This window comes from Euprymna scolopes, chromosome 46, assembly GCF_053919585.1.
Source record: "Euprymna scolopes isolate OS-2025 chromosome 46, ASM5391958v1, whole genome shotgun sequence".
Classification (NCBI taxonomy): Eukaryota; Metazoa; Mollusca; class Cephalopoda; order Sepiida; family Sepiolidae; genus Euprymna; species Euprymna scolopes.
In genome coordinates this window covers 80426598-80446787 of record NC_136527.1, presented here as the reverse complement: position 1 = coordinate 80446787, position 20190 = coordinate 80426598, and the positions used below count along the sequence as shown (strand labels likewise).

Genomic DNA, 20190 nt, shown 5'->3' with positions numbered 1-20190 from the left:
ATGAAATCAGTTTTAGACAAACATTCTTTCTATTTTTTTACACAACCGACAATTTGAAGCATGCACACATGCAAGCCAAGTAAGTTTTGATTTTCCCTACAAAGTAAAATAAGGAAAACTGAAAATATTTTTTGCAATGTAGCTCTTCTGTTTATATGAAATCAGCTTTAGACAAACATGCGAACACACAATTGTACTGTTTTGAGATTTTGTGAATGACTGACATCTGGTAGTATGTTCTATTCGCAAATGATAAAATTTTGAAAAAATTAAAAACCATATTTTGGTATTCTTGTTATATGTGTATGTTTTGGTATTCTTGTTATGTGTGTGTGTGTTAGTGTACTTGTTATATGTGTGTGTGTGTGTTATATTCTTATTATATGTGTGTGTTGGTATTGTGTTAAAAATTTGTGTTACTTATGCAAAAACGAAATAATCTGATGGATTTTCTCACAACTTTCCAGAAGCAAAAACGCGTCGATTACCATACTGTCCTGAAGCAATCTCCGCTGTAGGTGTGTTAAACCGGTATCCACATTTACAGGAGTTTATTATGCTTCAGTTTTCAGGAAATATATGTAAACTATAAAATCCAGAGGTTGGGCCAGATCAGCAAATATCCCCCTGCAAAACACACATTGTTTGAGATCAGAAGCGCAGATGTCTATGAAATCCTCTTCCATGCACTTACTCTACATCACCTTGCACCATCCGATTTTGAAGCCAGGAAATTGTTTTGAAAGGAAAGCCTTTGCCAGATTATGCAGCTTGATTTCTAAATTTTTTGCATTTTCTACAAAAATTATATCCAGTGATGCATTAAACGATGCAAGAAATGTGTGACTGTGATGTTCTTATCTAGAAAAATAAACTAATAACAATTTTTGTTGTTCTACTTATATTAGAAATTAGAGTGTGGCATTTATTGTTCATCAGCGATAAAAAAAAGTCAACAATTATAAACTGATTTGCATAGATTGTTCTATATTTATGTTAACAAATCTTTCTACTTAGAATTATTTATCAGTTATTATTGGATGAAAATACTTTGTATGGGATGCACTTCTACTTAGTTACTTACAACTTCTCTCATGTCTAAATCATTTAAGCGTGCCCACCCAAGTCACTAGCGATATAACATTTGGTGTTAAATCATTTTTAAACTCTTTTGTTTAAGTAGCGAAAACATGTAATAAATTGAACAAAATGTTGAAATAAACATTTTTATTATTTTAACTAAAGTTAACAAAATTGTGTTTTTTTTCATTGACTATTGCTAGATTAGTTTAAGAAGAACACATTGCGATGTACATTTTTATCGTAAAGGAAATTAATTTAACATTAATGAATATTACGGTCACCAGTAAGCAAGTGCTTATTAAAACATTATCAGAATTTTTAAATGAAAATTCGAGGAAAACATCTGCAATTTTATAAGGTTATAATAGTTATTTTACAAAGAGTGAGCGCTCTTTATTAAAAGCCGTGTTTGATGCAGAAAGCAAAGTAATCACAAAGCTTAGATATGTATGAGTCAATATGTTTATAGTGTGAATAAAATGCACATAGAAGTAATATATGTATGTGAGTGTATGACACTGTGTATGTGTGTTGATTTACCTTGTTTTTTTTAGTTCGTGTATAGCTGTGTGTTTCAATTTGTTTCTGTTCCTCAGATTCTCGCTAATGTGTAAGAATATGTGCATGAGATGAAGGCCTTTATGTAAGTTATTAAAGATTCATTTTCGCCTCTTTTCCTCATCCAGCCAAGTGCCGAGAGAGGGTTATTGTTTGACATACATTTTGGGTATTTTGGCCCTACAAGCTGGAAAAATTAACAGACATCTGATTGTCTTACCCAACGTACGAGTTATATAGGCTTAGTTTTCTTAACTTAATGTAACATTTTCATAAACTGTTTGTTTTAATGTTCAACAAAAGTTTGTAAACGGTCTTTTTTTTTCTCACTTGAGTTTTTGCCTTCGAGCGATCGAGATTTTTTTTATAGTCAATTTGATTATTGTGCCTCACTTTCCGTCATATTCTTGTGGCTGTTGACCCCTGACCCTCACTGTAACTAAATCTAATTAAACTCCCTTCTATCCTCAAACACACAAGATACTTCTTTGCCAAATCATGTGACAACTGCATATCCTATGTGTTTATCTAGGGAATGAAACTTTAAATCCCGCCACCTGCAGCACGGCATATTTCGTTTGTCAACAGGTTATCCTGACACGTACGACTCTAACCCTTGCTTAAATGTACATGAATTAACAAAATTGTTATGGAGGTACGGTTCCAATATATAACAATTAGACTGAAATTTTTCTAGTTTAAAACAATTGTCGAAGGTTATGAATATTTTGAGTTAACACATTCTTGCAAGAACCAACTTGGTTTGGAAATGACGGTAGGAATTTATCACCACCATAAAGTATACGTAGGTAGTATGCCAAGTTTCTTCTTCAATCCTCAAATATAGCACGCCCATCCATACACCACATAAAATTTAGTCACCCTAATAAACTCATTGGTAATAATTTTATGGTGGAATGTGATTCATCGTTTACTATCCCAAGGATGCGCTTGTTTAGAAACATACGATCCTTAAACAGTTAGCATAAACGCGTACTAGCAATCAAAATCTGAAGACAGGAAATCCCATAAACAGGTTTATTGAAGGTAGATACGGTAAAAAACTGAAAGAAAAAAAAACATTGTTCAGAATACAAAGAGAAAAAGTCCCGAATGAAGTTATAAAAGGGCTGAATCGGGGAGTTGTATGTATAAAGTTCGTAGTTAAAATGAAATAAATAAAAAATAACATTAAGGAAGTAAAATGTGTCTTTAAAAAGGGGAAAATAATGTTTCTTACCAGAGATGACTTAAAACAGAGAAGGATAATGAGAGATAACAAACCTAGTCAGTTAAAGGGCAAAACACCGGTCAATCTGCCAGGGTTGAGTCAGGGGAAACTCTATAAGAAAAATATCCGGCCAAGGGAGATAACTATTTAAGGAACAAAACTGAGAGACATAACATATAGTTAAAACCTTCTTAACTTTCACAGAACATGAAATGCAATCACAAAATGATGATTTATTTATATGCATTCTATGGCATACGTTAAACACAAGGTTAATTAATATTCTGAATTAAGCATTCAAAAATTAAGCTTTGAAAATGTCAAATTAATCCAGCTGTAAACAGCTTTCTTAGTTCTATCGGAAGACTCCTAGCAATAAGTTGTATAAAATTTGTAATCCAAAATAAGTAGATAGTTCCTGGAATAATCGATTCATGAAACATAATTAACTTTGACCTTTACCAATCGCTTATTATAATTATTGCTAATACCGTGAGAAACCTCCACCATGGAATATGGACGGGGCTTCACATGCATGTTTTGCAGGCTAGCGTGCTTTTCCACTTGGGCACATACATTTTGAATCCCTCTTTCCAACTCCCGTGACTCATTAAAACTTTGTGTGAAAGAGGATAAGATGAAGGCTTCAATCAAGTTTCTCTCACTGTCACAATCTCAGTTTTTTTAATCTATGTACGTTTAGCCAACCATAAGACTTAGAGATGAAAAAACATGTCAAAATCAATACATTTAATTGAAATTTTTAGTGAGAAATGTTTCTCTTAATACAATTTGTTTCGATTTTCTAATTATTATTATTTTTATAATTTTATTTAATTTATATTTCGATCTACTCAAATGAGAATTGCAAATTTCACACAATTATGTTGTTGTTACGGGTGCGGTGGCTAATCACAACGCCGTAACACAGTATTTGCTATCGTAAGCAAGAGTAGGGAAAAGGGTTTTGAGGGAGAGTTATAAAAATACAAGAAGCAGGTATTTTATATAAAAATAGGGAATTTATTAAAGACACAAAACATACCAAAACAAGATAGGCTGACAGAAATATTTATGAAAGTAGTATTTAAACAGGACAAAAGGGGATGAACACAATATTAAAATATGAGGGAAAAAGGGTAACAAGAGGAAGGTAATTATAGTGGGGAAAACTAGGCAAAGCAATAATCTATTCTCGGAACTTAATATATAATATGATATTCAATACATTTGGTCAAATGATAATCAAAAGTACTTTACCCTCCGTCGTAGTAATAGGGATGACCAAGTTGGGTAGTAGGTGGATTCTGGTGATAGTGGGTTGAGGTTACAGTTCTTACGACGCCCTTTGAACAAATCCGCCGGGGAGAAAGGCTGCCTGTGGAAGCTACTAGCTCACTCTTTCTCCCTCTCGTTAGGCTGTTAGTCCCAGCCTTTTATATTCATAAAGGAGTGTATATTTCTTAGACCTCTTTTTCTTTCCTTTCTTTTCTTCTTCTTCTTCCTAACCTTTCTTAATTCTATTTTTAGGGATGGGGACAACCTGAATGACCCTAGGTTCTGTACCCAGTCAATTCAAGGTCAAAGTTAATACTACGCCTCTTGTTACACTTCCCCCCCTCAGAGTAAAAGTTTTGAGTTACAAATAAAAAACTTTTACAACAACAATAAAAGCAAAAATATATCAGTAGTTACATAGTTTTGAGTTACAAATGAAAAACTTTTACAACAACAACAAAAAGCAAAAAATATATTAGTAGTTACGTACACATGATTTTAAGGCAATCAGTTCCAACAATATTCTGTAAAATAATAAATCGGCAAAGGAGAACGCATTTGTAACATTAAACTCTAAATAATGCGTCTGCAATAATATTGTTTTTTCCTTTAATGTGTTTGATGGTAATGTTGTATTCTTGTAGGAGAAGGCTCCATCTTGTCAGTCTCTGATTTTTGTTTTGCATCTTTGCAAGGAAAGTTAATGGATTATGGTCGGTAAAGACCAGAACAGGGTACATGGTGACGCTGAGATAGAAGTCGAAGTGTTGTAGTGTCGTCAATAATGATAAACATTCCTTTTCAATGGTTGAATAGTTCTTTTGGTGAGTGTTCAACTTTTTGGAGAAGTACCCAATTGCTCGGTCGATACCTTCATCATCCTCTTGGGTTAAGATACCACCCATTCCGACATCACTGGCATCAATTTGTAGTTTGAATTGTTTTGTAAAAACTGGTGTTGCGAGAGCTGCGCCCTCCATGAGTGTCGATTTTATTTTGTTGAAAGCCGTATCACAGGTCTCACTCCATTTGTATTTTACATCCTTTTTAAGGAGGTCCGTGAGAGGACCTGCTATAGATGAGAAATTTTTACAAAATTTCTGATAGAATCCTGCCATACCGAGAAATCTCATTAATTGTTTCTTGTTGGTTGGAATAGGATACTCGAGAATGGCATCCACATTTGCGGTGATGGGTTTAACTTGTCCTTGGCCCACAGTATGGCCTAAATAATTTAATTTTGCATGACAAAATTCACTTTTGTTTAAGTTCACAGACAGGTTTGCCTCTTCTAGTTTACGGAAGAGTTGCCTTATGATGTGTAAATGTTCGTTCCAAGTCATACTGTACACGATTACATCATCAATGTATACATCACATCCTTGAATATCTTGTAGAAGGGAATACATAATCCTTTGAAATGTTGCTGGTGCGTTTTTCATTCCGAATGGCATAACCTTGTATTGGTATAGTCCATCGGGAGTCACGAATGCTGAAATTTCCTTAGCGTTATCGGTTAAAGGTACTTGCCAATAACCTTTCATCAAGTCGAATTTACTGACATATTTTGATTTGCCAACTTTGTCGATACAATCATCAATTCTGGGAATCGGGTATGAATCACTTTTGGTTACTGCATTCACTTTCCGAAAGTCGGTAACAAATCTGTAGGTGCCATCGCCTTTTGGTACAAGTATACAGGGAGAACTCCACTGACTGTTGCTTGGTTCAATAATATCATTTTCCAGCATATACCTTATCTCTACCCTCAACTGTTGAAGCTTGATGGGGTTGACTCTGTAAAAGTGTTGTTTGATGGGTTTTTCGTCTCTCACTATGACGTCGTGTACTGCAAAGGTAGTTTTACTAGGGACATCAGGAAAAAGATCTTTGAAATCACTGACCAAACCACACATTTCCTTTTTATTCTCATTTGGCAAATGTTCAAATTTTTTATTTAAATTAGCTAGTATTTCCGAGTTTTTTTTAGATGACTACTCTGTCCCATTTCCTCCTCTCTGACAATTGTATTTTCATCGTTATTTAAAACATTTTCAGATGAAGTTATTTTTGTAATATTAGTTACTGTTGTAACTGGTTTACTCATATCTAATACATTTCTGTCAACGTATCCTTTTAGCATATTAATGTGACAAACTCTTCTCTTTTTTCTTCGATCTGGGGTGTGGATGATATAATTTACATCATTTATTTTTTTCTCTATTTCATATCGGCCAAAATATCTTGCTTGTAGGGGATTATGTGGGATGGGTAAAAATATTAAAACTTTGTCCCCACTTTCGAAGGTACGATTTTTACTATTTTTAACATATATATCAAATTTTCTTGTGCTATTTTCACGGCCCCGTGTAATTTCTCTTTAAAATTTGATACATAATCTAAGAGATGTAATTCATTTTTCTCCGTTAACCATTTCTCTTTTAATAGCTTTAAAGGTCCCCTCACAGTATGTCCGAACACAAGTTCGAAGGGGCGAAATCCTAAAGAGTCTTGTACAGCTTCTCTAGCAGCAAATAAAACAAAATGGACGCTTTCGTCCCAATCTCTATTATATTGATAACAAAATTTTTTCATCATGGACTTCAGGGTTTAATGAAAACGTTCGAGAGCTCCCTGTGATTCGGGGTGATAAACACTGGATTTGTGTTGTTTAATATCCATCTCATTCATTATTTGTTGAAATAGACCAGACATAAAGTTTGTGCCTTGGTCTGATTGAATGGATGAAGGAATTCCAACTAAACAGAAAAATTTAGTTAAAGCCTTTACTATAGTCTTAGCTTTAATATTTCTTAACGGAACAGCTTCTGGGAAACGAGTTGACGTACACATAATCGTCAGTAAATATTGGTTTCCCATTTTTGTTTTAGGGAGTGGCCCAACGCAATCCACTAGTACTCTACTAAAGGGTTCTTCGAATGCTGGTATAGGTCTGAGTGGTGCGGGCGGAATCTTTTGATTAGGTTTTCCGACCATCTGGCATGTGTGACACGAGTTACAAAAATTTACCACATCACGCTTAAGTTTGGGCCAGTAAAAATGGTTTAGAATTGTTTCATAGGTTTTATTTATTCCTAAATGACCTGACATGGCGGTATCATGAGCTATTTTTAGTATTTCTTGTCTATAAACCTTTGAAACTACTATTTGACTTATTACCTTCCACTCCTCATCCACATTAGCATCTAGTGGGCGCCATTTTCTCATTAAAATTCCATCGTTCATAAAAAACACCCCTAACTTCTTTTGTTTCCGTTTTTGGTAAGGCGTTATTTTTGAGGAGGCAAATTTTTGGGTCGTTCCCTTGTTCACTTATAAATTGGTCCCTAGTTAATTCGTCCGTGTTATTTTCTTCTGGGAGATTTAATTTTATTTTTTTACTCGTATTATTCTGTTTTTCTAACAGGTGGGATATGAAAGTTTCGTCAAGTCGTAATTCATCGTTTGGTATCTCTAGGTGTTCCTTTTCTAGTGGTTGTTTTCTTGTGACCGCTCTGGCGCTCTGGTAATAGCGCATTCCGGGTAAATGTCGATGCGTTCCTCCCCCACTGTTTTATGGTTTACTACTATCTGGTCACTGACAATGGGATCAGCTATTACTCTCCCTCCAGCTAAATCATTTCCTAGCAGCAGCGACACTCCCTGAATCGGTAATTTGGGTCGTACGCCCACGATAACTGGGCCAGTTAATAATTCCGATTTTAGGTTAATTTTGTGTAGGGGCGCTTTATTTATAGTCATTCCTACCCCTTGTAATAATACAATATCTCCGGTGAAGGTAGATTTCGATAATGGAAGCACGCCTTCTAATATTAAAGTTTGGGACCCGCCAGTATCCCGCAATATTTTAATCGGCTTGGCTTCTTCAGGATCGTAAATATACACATAGCCCTGAGATAAAAATGGCTCATATCTTTTCATGTATGAGTTTTTTTCTTTCTCGTTTCTCCCTAGCTTTGGGGAAGAAGACTGGTAAATACTATCGTTTCTCGTTTTGTGTGTAATAAAGGCATGTGGTTGCTAGACACCGCCAAAAATGGCCGCAAAATCAAGTTGTTGTTGTTTTTTAAAACTAAATTACATTTATTAAAATCCATTATTTCTGAGTAACTTTTTTTTCCAGAAAGATAAAACCCTGAATTTTATCATATAGAAAACAGAATAATGTAAAACTTTTTCTACTATTTTTAATTCAATTTTAAATGTTAAATTTTCCCAAAAAGTTAACAATTGACATTTTTTGTCTTGCACAAAAAGCGAACATAAATATTAAAAAAAAGGGTTTTTGAAATAATTAATTTATTTATTTATTGTCTAACTAAGATTTAGGATGATTTTCTAAGAGAATATGCAAAAATATTATAATATAAGTACCTGAATTTCAAATAATTCCACTTATTCATATAGGTAACCAGATATTTCGCGTCGACGTAGAGTTCAGATCGACTCTGTTTACGTTTTCTTTTGATAAGAAGAAAACTATGGAAGACCAAACAGGCCAAAAAAACTTATTTTTCAGTGACGAAAATTTCAATGTATTATTAAGCTGAGGCTGGCCAGTACCAGATGGGTGACCATTTGTATAAGTTTGGTTTTTAATGTGTATGTGTGTGGGGGCCAGGCTCCCCAAAATGGGGGGGGGCAATTTAAAGCAGAATAAAAAAAAATTATTTCAGCGCGTTTGGTCCACCGTAGTCGAAAGGCGGCAAACGTTTTCAAACGAGATCGAAAAAAATGATGCTATTTTTAACACAAAGGGCACAATATTTATCGATTTTTTTTGTATCGATTATTCAAAGCATGCAGGCTCTGTTTAATAATGGTCATGCATTATTCGGCTCGTTAAAAAAAAATGTTAATTTATTTATCAAAAATTTTAAAATGGCTTTTTTCGTATAAATATTAAAATTTTTTTTTTTTTGTTTTGCTTAACTTAAATTAATTATTTTACTTAATATATTCACCGAATTTCACACTTCAAAACTCAAAAGCGGGATAATTAAACACAATCGAAGTTCTGATATTCAAACGTCAAAATAAGGTATGCAAACAATTTTTTTTAATCTATAATTCTGTCCCTTACAACAACACAATATGTTTTGTTCAGTTTCAGATGATTATTTTAAGCATATTTGTTCCCACTTCAAAACAAGGGAGGGTTTTGTAAGCAAAAAAAAAAATATTTATATATCGTTTATGAAAAATAAGTACACTGTTATAAAGTTCATTCTTCTCCTAATAATCGCTGAAAATTTCGTATTGATCGGATAATTACCTGATTTTTGGTAGATTTTTAAAAAGACGGTCCGTCAAAAAGTACTGACCTGCCCCCCCCCCCCCAGTTTTGGCGGTGCCTATAAAACGGACATTTTTACACGAGGAACGAAATAATGATTACACCGTTTTATGATGACCTTAATCCATTGTTCCTTAGCAGTTGATTTTCTTTTTAAATAATTTCACGTTTAAATCGTGTTTTTCATCTTTTAATTTTGATTCTTTTATATTTTCATATATTTTATTTCTTAATGAATTGAACACACAAAACAAAAGTTGTATCAATTTACTAAAGAAATCATAAAAAACAAAACAAATTTTCTCAAAAAAGAAAACAAACAAACAAACAAAAAACGAATGAATCCCTTTTTTCCCTGGAATAAAAGGTAAGTTTTTTTTTACTTTATTTATTTATTTTACACTTTAGAGAATTTCTATATTTGTATATTCGATTTCGCTATCCTGGTGTGCAACAACATATTTAAAAAGCCACCGAATGTATGTCAACCTATGTCAGGGTAACATATATTGAGCGAGTTTCTAACAGTATTTTGTCTAGTTTTTTTGTTGTTATTTATCTTGCCTTTGATAACATTTATTTGTTATATATTTGTTTTTTGACAACTTTTTCGAATCTGTGTGTTATACAAACCCGGTTGTGCTTTTTATTTTGCCTAAGTTGTATCAATTTACTAAAAGAAATCTTAACAAACAAAACATTTTCTGTTTTGAACTGAAAAAAAAAGAATGAATCCTTTTTTCATCACTGAAATAAAAGGTAAGTTTTTTGCTTTGTTTATTTGTTTGGGTTTGTATTACTGTACACATAGACTCAAAAAAGTTGTCAAAAAACAAATATATAACAAATAAATGTTATCAAAGGCAAGATAAGTTACTTTTCTACCAAACTGGATATATTTTTTGTGTTTTTATTGAATGTAACATATTTATTCAGCTCGAAAAACATACAGTGTTTACCGATGTATTCGAAAATTAAAGATGGCGTCTCACACCCTCTTTAACACCGTAAGTATGGAAAAAGGTGTTATAAATAAAAAACTATACAAAATACTATTAAAAACCCGCCGAATATATGTCAACCTATGTCACGGTAACATGTATTGAGCGAGTTTTTAACAGTATTTTATCCGGTTTTTTATTTATAACATCTTTTCCCACACTTACCGTGTTAAAGAGAGAATAAGACGCCATCTTGAATGTTCCAATACATCGGTAAACACTGTATGGTTTTCGAGCTGAATAAACATGTTACATTGAATAAAAACACGAAAAATATATCCAGTTTGGTAGAAAAGTAACTTATCTTGCCTTTGATAACATTTATTTGTTATATATTTGTTTTTTGACAACTTTTTCGAATCTATGTGTACAGTAATACAAACCCGTTTGTTTTACACTTTAGAACATTTTTATTTAAAATAATATCCGACATTAAAATCAGTTTATTTTTTATTGCAATCAAATAATAATTAAAAAAAAAAGTGGTTCCGCTATATTTTGTAACAAAGGTGAATGGAAAAAAAGTGTGAATCTCCGATTAAGAAATTGGGTGCTTGTACGGTTTAGCGCTTTTTTAAAAAAATATAGTATTTTCAAGTTAAATTAAAGTTTTATGACATCTTTTTAAAATGAAATTGTGAAGTTATAGTACACAATGTTACAAAACACTCTCCTCTCCCCATGATAAATATGGCTTTCTAAAGAATAACATTATTATTTCAGCACGGTTCAATTAGTGCACAAGTACCAAAAAGGTACTACAGTATATGATTCAATTTGACATTTAGACTTTTGTCAAAAATGTGTTTAAGTAAAACTTATGTGATTCCTGGGGGAAAAATTATATTTATCATAAAAAAAAATTAATTTGAATTAAAATTTGGTCAAATTGGGAAACAACTGAACATAAAAACAACTTTTTTGACATTAAATTGTTTTAACATTAAAAAAAAAATCTTTTTGATTTTGTCTTTTGTGTTGCTAGGGAATTCCGTTTGATTTTTGATGTTTCACATTTTAGAAAGGGGATCACTTTCTTTTATAAAGTTTACATCAAAAAATCTGTAGCCAACATACCTGCAGAGCCATTATAAATAAAGAGAGTGTTAACTTGAAGAAACCCATATATATATATATATATATATATATATATATATATATATATATATATATATATATATATATGTATATTATTTTTAAAATGTAATTATCCACTGGCACGTGTTTCATCGTCTACGACTCATCAGAGTGGCTGTATCTAGCAATATTCGAAATCGGGACCCAACGGTAACGAGCCTAAACCCTTATCCCTGGACCATCTCGCCAACTGTCTGGATATATCGTGATTTACTTAGATGTTGTTTTGTTTTTGGTTTTAGCGATATGTTTTGAATGAATTCAATCATTTACGAAAGTGCATTTTTACCTAAATGCGAGTTGGGAATAATTTTCCCTTTTAACCAACTTGGTACCCCCACATGGGGAGCGGTATAAATATTATTTTTAAAATGTAATTATCCACTAACACGTGTTTCGTCGTGTACGACTCATCAGAGTGGCTGTATCTAGCGAGATTCGAAATTGGGACCCAATGATAATTTAGAAACACTTCAAATATTGTGGGAAGCGTTAAAATATCAAAGTAATATTTTTTTTCTTTGTTACATCCGGCATTTTTTTTTATTCTAAAATTGCAAGCCAAATAGCAAACAATTATTCAAATTAAAAAATTCATGTTCTCATCGAGTATTAAGAAAAGTAAAAGTTGTTTTTCGATATGAGAAAAAAAAAAAACATCCGGAAAAAAAAAGAATAATCAAAATGTTATAGCTAAATTTAAAAAAAAAGGGACACACAAGGCAAAATTCTTTTTTCTTTTTTTTCTCATGGCAAAAATCGAATGCTCCCTGCAATGAACTGTGTACAACATGGCAGTTATTGGGTATTTTGCTATTTAAGGGTTTGAATTACATTTTTCGAGTAGGAAAAACTTCGAAAGACAGGGGGTCGAATTATTCAATATTTTTAACAAAGTTTCTGACACACCTATCAATGCACTGTGTACAACATGGCAGTCATTGTGTATTTTGTTATTTTATGGTAAGTGGCATGCAATGGTAGTTGTATGTTTATGAAATTATTATATTTTGAATAGTGACATGTAATGTTAGTTCTATGTTTATGAAATCATTATATTTTGAATAGAGACATGTAATGGTAATTGTATGTTTATGAAATCATTATGTTTTGTAATAGTGACATGTAATGATAGTTGTATGTTTATGAAATCATTATATTTTCAATAGTGACATGTAATGATAGTTGTATGTTTATGAAATCATTATATTTTCAATAGTGACATGTAATTGTAGTTGTATGATTGTGAAATCATTATATTTTTAATTGTGAGATGTAATGGTAGTTGTATGTTAAGGAAATCATTATATTTTGAATAGTGATATGTAATGGTAATTGTATGTTTATGAAATCATTATATTTTGTATAGTGACATGTAACGGTAGTTGTATGTTTATGAAATCATTATATTTTGAATAGTGACATGTAATGGTAGTTCTATGTTTATGAAATCATTATATTTTTAATAGTGACATGTAATTGTAGTTGTATGTTTATGAAATCATTATATTTTTAATAGTGACGTGTAATTGTAGTTGTATGTTTATGAAATCATTATATTTTGAATAGTGACATGTAATGATAGTTGTATGTTTATTACATCATTATATTTTGAATAGTGACGTGTAATGGTAGTTGTATGTTTATTACATCATTATATTTTTAATAGTGACATGTAATGGTAGTTCTATGTTTATGAAATCATTATATTTTTAATAGTGACATGTAATTGTAGTTGTATGTTTATGAAATCATTATATTTTGAATAGTGACGTGTAATTGTAGTTGTATGTTTATGAAATCATTATATTTTGAATAGTGACATGTAATGGTAGTTGTATGTTTATGAAATCATTATATTTTGAATAGTGACATGTAATGGTAGTTCTATGTTTATGAAATGATTATATTTTGAATAGTGACATGTAATGGTAGTTGTATGTTTATGAAATCATTATATTTTGAATAGTGACATGTAATTGTAGTTGTATGTTTATGAAATCATTATATTTTGAATAGTGACGTGTAATTGTAGTTGTATGTTTATGAAATCATTATATTTTGAATAGTGACGTGTAATTGTAGTTGTATGTTTATGAAATCATTATATTTTGAATAGTGACATGTAATGGTAGTTCTATGTTTATGAAATGATTATATTTTGAATAGTGACATGTAATGGTAGTTGTATGTTTATGAAATGATTATATTTTGAATAGTGACGTGTAATTGTAGTTGTATGTTTATGAAATCATTATATTTTGAATAGTGACGTGTAATTGTAGTTGTATGTTTATGAAATCATTATATTTTGAATAGTGACGTGTAATTGTAGTTGTATGTTTATGAAATCATTATATTTTGAATAGTGACGTGTAATTGTAGTTGTATGTTTATGAAATCCTTATATTTTGAATAGTGACATTTAGTTGTAGTTCTGTGTTTTATGAAACAATTATATTTTGAATAGTGACATGTTATTGTAGTTGTATGTTTATGAAATTATTTTATTTTTAATAGGGACATGTAGTGGTAGTTCTTTGTTTTATGAAATCATTTTATTTTGAATAGTGACATTTAATTGTATATGTATGTTTATTAAGTAATTATATTTTGATTAGTGACATGTAAGGGTAGTTGTATGTTTATTAATTATTGTATTTTGAATAATGACATATAATTGTATATAGTTGTATATTAGTGAAATAATTATGTTTTGAATAGTCACATGTAATGGTAGGTGTATGTTTATGAAATCATATTTTGAATAGTGACATGCAATCGTTGTTGTATTTTTATGAAATCATTATATTATAATGGTTAAATGTAATGGTAGTTGTATGTTTATGAAATTATTATATTTTAAATAGTGACATGTAATGGTAGTTGAATATTTATGAAATCATTATATTTTGAATAGTGACATGCAGTGGTAGTTCTATGTTTTATGAAATAATTATATTTTTTAATAGTGACATGTAACGGTTCGTGTATATTCATAAAATAATTGTATTTTGAATATTGACATGGAATGGTACTTGTGTGTTTATGAAATCATTATATTTCGAAAAGTGAAATGTAATGGTAGTTGTATGTTTATGAAATAATTATGTTTTGAATAGTAACATGTAATTGTACTTGTATGTTTATTAAATAAATATATTTTTAATAGGGGTATGTAATTTTAGGTGTATGTTTATGAAATCATTTTCAATTGTGACATATAATTATAGTTGTATGTTTTATGAAATGATTATATTTTGAATAGTAACATGTAATGTTAGTTTATGAATATCATATTTTGTTATAGTGACATATAATGGTATGTGTATGTTTATTAAATCATTATATTTTGAATAGTGACATGTAATGAGAGTTGTATGTTTATGAAATCAGGCTATTTTGAATAGTGACATGTAATTGTAGTTTTATGTTTTATGACATAATTATATTTTAATAGTGACATGTAATTGTAGTTGTATGTTTTATGACATAATTATATTTTAATAGTGACATGTAATTGTAGTTGTATGTTTATGAAATAATTATATTTTAATAGTGACATGTAATTGTAGTTGTATGTTTATGAAATCATTATATTTTAATAGTGACATGTAATTGTAGTTGTATGTTTATGAAATCATTATATTTTTAATAGTTACATTTAGTTGTAGTTGTATGTTTATGAAATCATTATATTTCTAATAGTTACATTTAGTTGTAGTTCTATGTTTTATGACATAATTATATTTTAATAGTGACATGTAGTTGTATGTTTATGAAATCATTATATTTTTAATAGTTACATTTACATTTAATAGGGGTATGTAATTTGAGGTGTATGTGTATGAAATCATTTTCAATAGTGACATGTAATTATAGTTGTATGTTTTATGAACTAAGTATATTTTGAATAGTAACATGTAATGTTAGTTTATGAAATCATATTTTGTTATAGTGACATATAATGGTTTGTGTATGTTTATTAAATCATTATATTTTGAATAGTGACATGTAATGAGAGTTGTATGATTATGAAATAATTATATTTTTAATAGTGACATGTAATGTTAGTTGTATGTTTATGAAATGATTATATTTTGAATAGTGGCATGTAGTGGTAGTTAACTGTTTATGAATATAATTATAATTAGAATAGTTGTAGTTGTACGTTTCTGAATGTTCAATCCAGTTTACAAGGGTGTCAGGTCCAAATAGTTATATTTGCTATACTTTTTCCCACTTTTTACTGGGAGAGTTAGAGGACCTATCTGGAGGAGGGGAAAATACGAACTACCTCCTTTGTAGATCTGGGCAATAGTGATGATGATTCCCCATCGGATGTAATATAAGATTTTATTTTAATGGAGAAATGCGAGTATAAAACGATATAGTAAAGTTACATTGGAGGTCTTGAAATAAAACAATTTATGTGGCATCTCTTATTGAAAATCCATGGTATTTTGGTCCAGAGAAGAAAAACTGCGCCCACTTTATTATATACAAGATAATAATATTTTTAAATACTTAACTACACAAGTGTTTTATCATTTTTGAAATCATTAGTGCAGGGTCACATGATTACTCCTGGTACAGAGATTCGAATCCAGCAACGAAGTCATCTCAGACTCCATTAGCAAGAACAAACCATCTTGGTTAACTTTGACCAAAAGAAATCTCGTTTATATTTAGACATTTATTTTTAAAATTCTTAACGTCAAAGTAATCTAATGATTATAACATCATGATTTCAACTGTAATATATTATATTCTCCCTACAATGGCAATCATATAACATTTTACAGTGTAGACAGTGTATCATAAGCAACACTTAATTTCTAAAACATTTTTCTGATAATAATGTGCGAATGCCATTATAACAAATATTTCTAATGTCATATTATGATTCTACATTAAATTGATGTGTTATTTGTGCAATCCAATAATATTGACAACAATAAACAATATTAATGTGTGAATGCCATTATTACAATTAATATTTCTTTATTTTTATTTGCAGATGTACCTGTTTAAACAACTTTATTGAATTTTAGTCGATCGTCCTTTTCTTTCAAATTACTTTATAGACATTTATTGCCTAATGTGGAAAAAAACAGAGGCATCTTTTGGAAAAATTATTTAAATATCAAATTTTCGTTAACAGTGGAAAATTCAATTACGAAGACAATAGTTGTATTTGTGCAACGTGTTTTTTATGTTCAACTGAATTAACAGTTATGACAAGAAAGAATCAGAATCTGGTGAAAAATATACGTTTTTGAAAAAAAAGCATCAGGAACATCTTTGAAAAAATAAACTCGAAATAAAACCTTAATTCTTGTAAAGCAGATACTGTGTTAAATTCGCATCAACATAAATGAACTAAAATGCCAAATTAAAATGTCATTTTCAATACATTTATAATCTTGTTCCAGATCAAATTTTATTTAAAAATGCAAGTACACAGTGACGAAAAGCGACATTCTTGTGAAGTGTGTGGATATTCTAGTTCTTACAAATCAAGTTTAGTGACACATATGAGAACTCACACTGGGGAAAAGCCACATTCTTGTGATATGTGTGGATATTCTTGTTCTGAAAAATCAAGTTTAGTCAAACATATTAGAATCCACACTGGAGAGAAACCACATTCTTGTGAAGTGTGTGGATATTCTTGTTCTGTTAAATCAAGTTTAGTGACACATATGAGAACTCACACTGGTGAAAAGCCACATTCGTGTGAAGTGTGTGGATATTCTTGTTCTGTAAAATACAGTTTGATTAGACATATGAGAACTCACACTGGGGAAAAGCCATATGCTTGTGAAGTGTGTCGGTATTGTTTTTCTGTTAAATCAAATTTAATGACACATATGAGAAGTCACACTGGGGAAAAACCATATTCTTGTGAAATATGTGGCTATTCTTTTTCTCAAAAAGCAAAGTTAGTGAGACATATGCGTACCCATACAAGGGAAAACCCATATTCTTGTGAAGTGTGTGGATATTCTTGTTCTGTGAAATCTAGTTTAATAGAGCATATTAAAACACACACTGGGAAGAAGTCACATTCATGTGAAGTGTGTGGATATTCTTGTTCTGTTAAATCAAGTTTAGTGACACATATGAGAACTCACACTGGTGAAAAGCCACATTCGTGTGAAGTGTGTGGTTATTCTTGTTCTGTAAAATACAGTTTGATTAGACATATGAGAACTCACACTGGGGAAAAGCCATATGCTTGTGAAGTATGTCGGTATTCTTTTTCTGTTAAATCGAATTTAATGACACATATGAGAAGTCACACTGGGGAAAAGCCACATTCTTGTGAAATATGTGGCTATTCTTTTTCTCAAAAAGCAAAGTTAGTGAGACATATGCGTACCCATACTAGGGAAAAGCCATATTCTTGTGTACTGTGTGGATATTCTTTTTCTCAAAAATCAAATTTAGTACAACATATTAGAACGCACACTGGGGAAAAGCCACATTCTTGTCAAGTGTGTGGATATTCATTTCCTGTAAAATCAACTTTAGTAGAACATATGAGAACTCACACTGGGGAAAAGCCATATCATTGTGTACTGTGTGGATATTCTTTTTCTCAAAAATTAAATTTAGTACAGCATATGAAAACTCACACTGGGAAATATACTCACTGACCCAAGTGCAAGGGAAATATTACAATTGAACTTAACGGGACGCTTATAATCTGTAAAAGATCTCTCAGTTGGAGTAACTAAACTAGTAGGAGAATGTTTGACATCCAGCAGAATGCCCCATCCCCAACAAAAGCATAAAATAATGTGACGTCAACAAGGAGAAAGGAACACAACACAAATTGAGCTGTTATAAAGAAAGAGGAGGAAGAAAGAATGTTTCTTTGAAAAAAAAGTCGCTTTTGTGAAACTTATCTATGATTCGTTCTTTTAACGTGGTTTGTCTCCTGTGGCGTTTGGCTGGGTTGGGCTAAAAAAGAAAGCCTTGAAGTCTTTGGTGCTGCAGTTGCTGTTGAAATTCCTCACATGTGTCTGGTATGAATGGCAAAGAAGACTGAATAACACGTGCTGTTTTCAAGGCAACAAGCAAAAGAAGCAGAAAATAAAGATGTCTTCCATGAACTAACACACTTCGTTTCGTCTCCTTAATATTACACATTGATACCAATAATATTACACATTGATACCAATAATATTACACATTCATACCAATAATATTACACATTCATACCAATAATATTACACATTCATACCAATAATATTGCACATTCATACCAATAATATTATACATTCATACCAATAATATTACACATTGATACCAATAATATTGCACATTCATACCAATAATATTACACATTCATACCAATAATATTATACATTCATACCAATAATATTACACATTCATACCAATAATATTGCACATTCATACCAATAATATTACACATTCATACCAATAATATACATTCATACCAATAATATACATGCATACCAATAATATTACACATTCATACCAATAATATTACACATTCATACCAATAATATTACACATACCAATAATATTATACATTCATACCAATAATATTACACATTCATACCAATAATATTACACATACCAATAATATTACAAAAAAGGTGTAACATGTCGTTACATTTGAACTCTCTCATCCACACGTTGTATCCACAAACAAAAAAAGAAATTAGATTTTCTTTCAGTTTAAACAAAAGTTCTTTTATTATCGTTATTTTCCCAACTACAAAAATTATTAAAACTTGTGTAATAAATAAAAAAAAACTCCAAAGTTTACAAAAAAAACATGAATACATAAATCCAATAAAATAACTTGTTCAAACTATGAATTTTAGAATATGTATTCTAGTCAACTGGGGGAGTAATGTTTTTTTTTGTAAACTTGACCATTACGGAGTGCCAACAAAATATATCCACCAAGATAAAAAAACATTAGAATTTAAAGCTAGATTTATTGCTTGAGATATTTCATTAATTAAATTGAAGTTAAATATGTTTGTTTTAATAATAAAGTCAATTTATTGCTTAACTTGACACAATTTTCATAATAATAATATGCTTTACTATTATATGTATACCAAGATTCCTTTGTTATTTTTTTCTGAAGCGAGTCGTGAGAAATAGCTCCTCTCTGTGATTGTAGCGAGTTCGGCTGCTGCAATATCATTTGTGCAGGTTAAAGATCGGCTTTACTTGTCATGAGTTGCACTCTCCCAGGCATTACATCCTCATTTGGGCTAAGGTTGAATAATGTGTTATTCCCCCGAGATGCATTAGCACTAAATAAAAAAAGTATATGTACTTCAGCTACCGCGACTTCCAAAAAAGATAATAATAAACCAGATATAGCGTACATGGATGTGTTCATATCGTATCCTGATTTGTGTCATGTTTATTACTAATCTATTAAATACCATCAAATGATAACATTACATAGGGTAGCAGGATGGGAATAGTTAAGGACAGAGAGAAGATTAGATAAAATACTACCATAACCTCTGTGACACTGGAGGTTATCTCCCTTTTCTTGTTTAGGATAATACAATACTTTCTTACTA

At 30.8% G+C, this 20190-nt stretch overlaps 1 long non-coding RNA gene across 1 annotated transcript; it reads left to right on the top strand.

The window, feature by feature from the left end:
- The first annotated feature begins 9563 nt into the window (after nt 1-9563).
- Nucleotides 9564-19661, top strand: LOC145270619 (uncharacterized). Its single transcript, XR_013865473.1, has 2 exons — nt 9564-9834; nt 16626-19661. It is a non-coding gene; the product is annotated as an uncharacterized LOC145270619 (long non-coding RNA).
- Nucleotides 19662-20190: the final 529 nt, after the last annotated feature.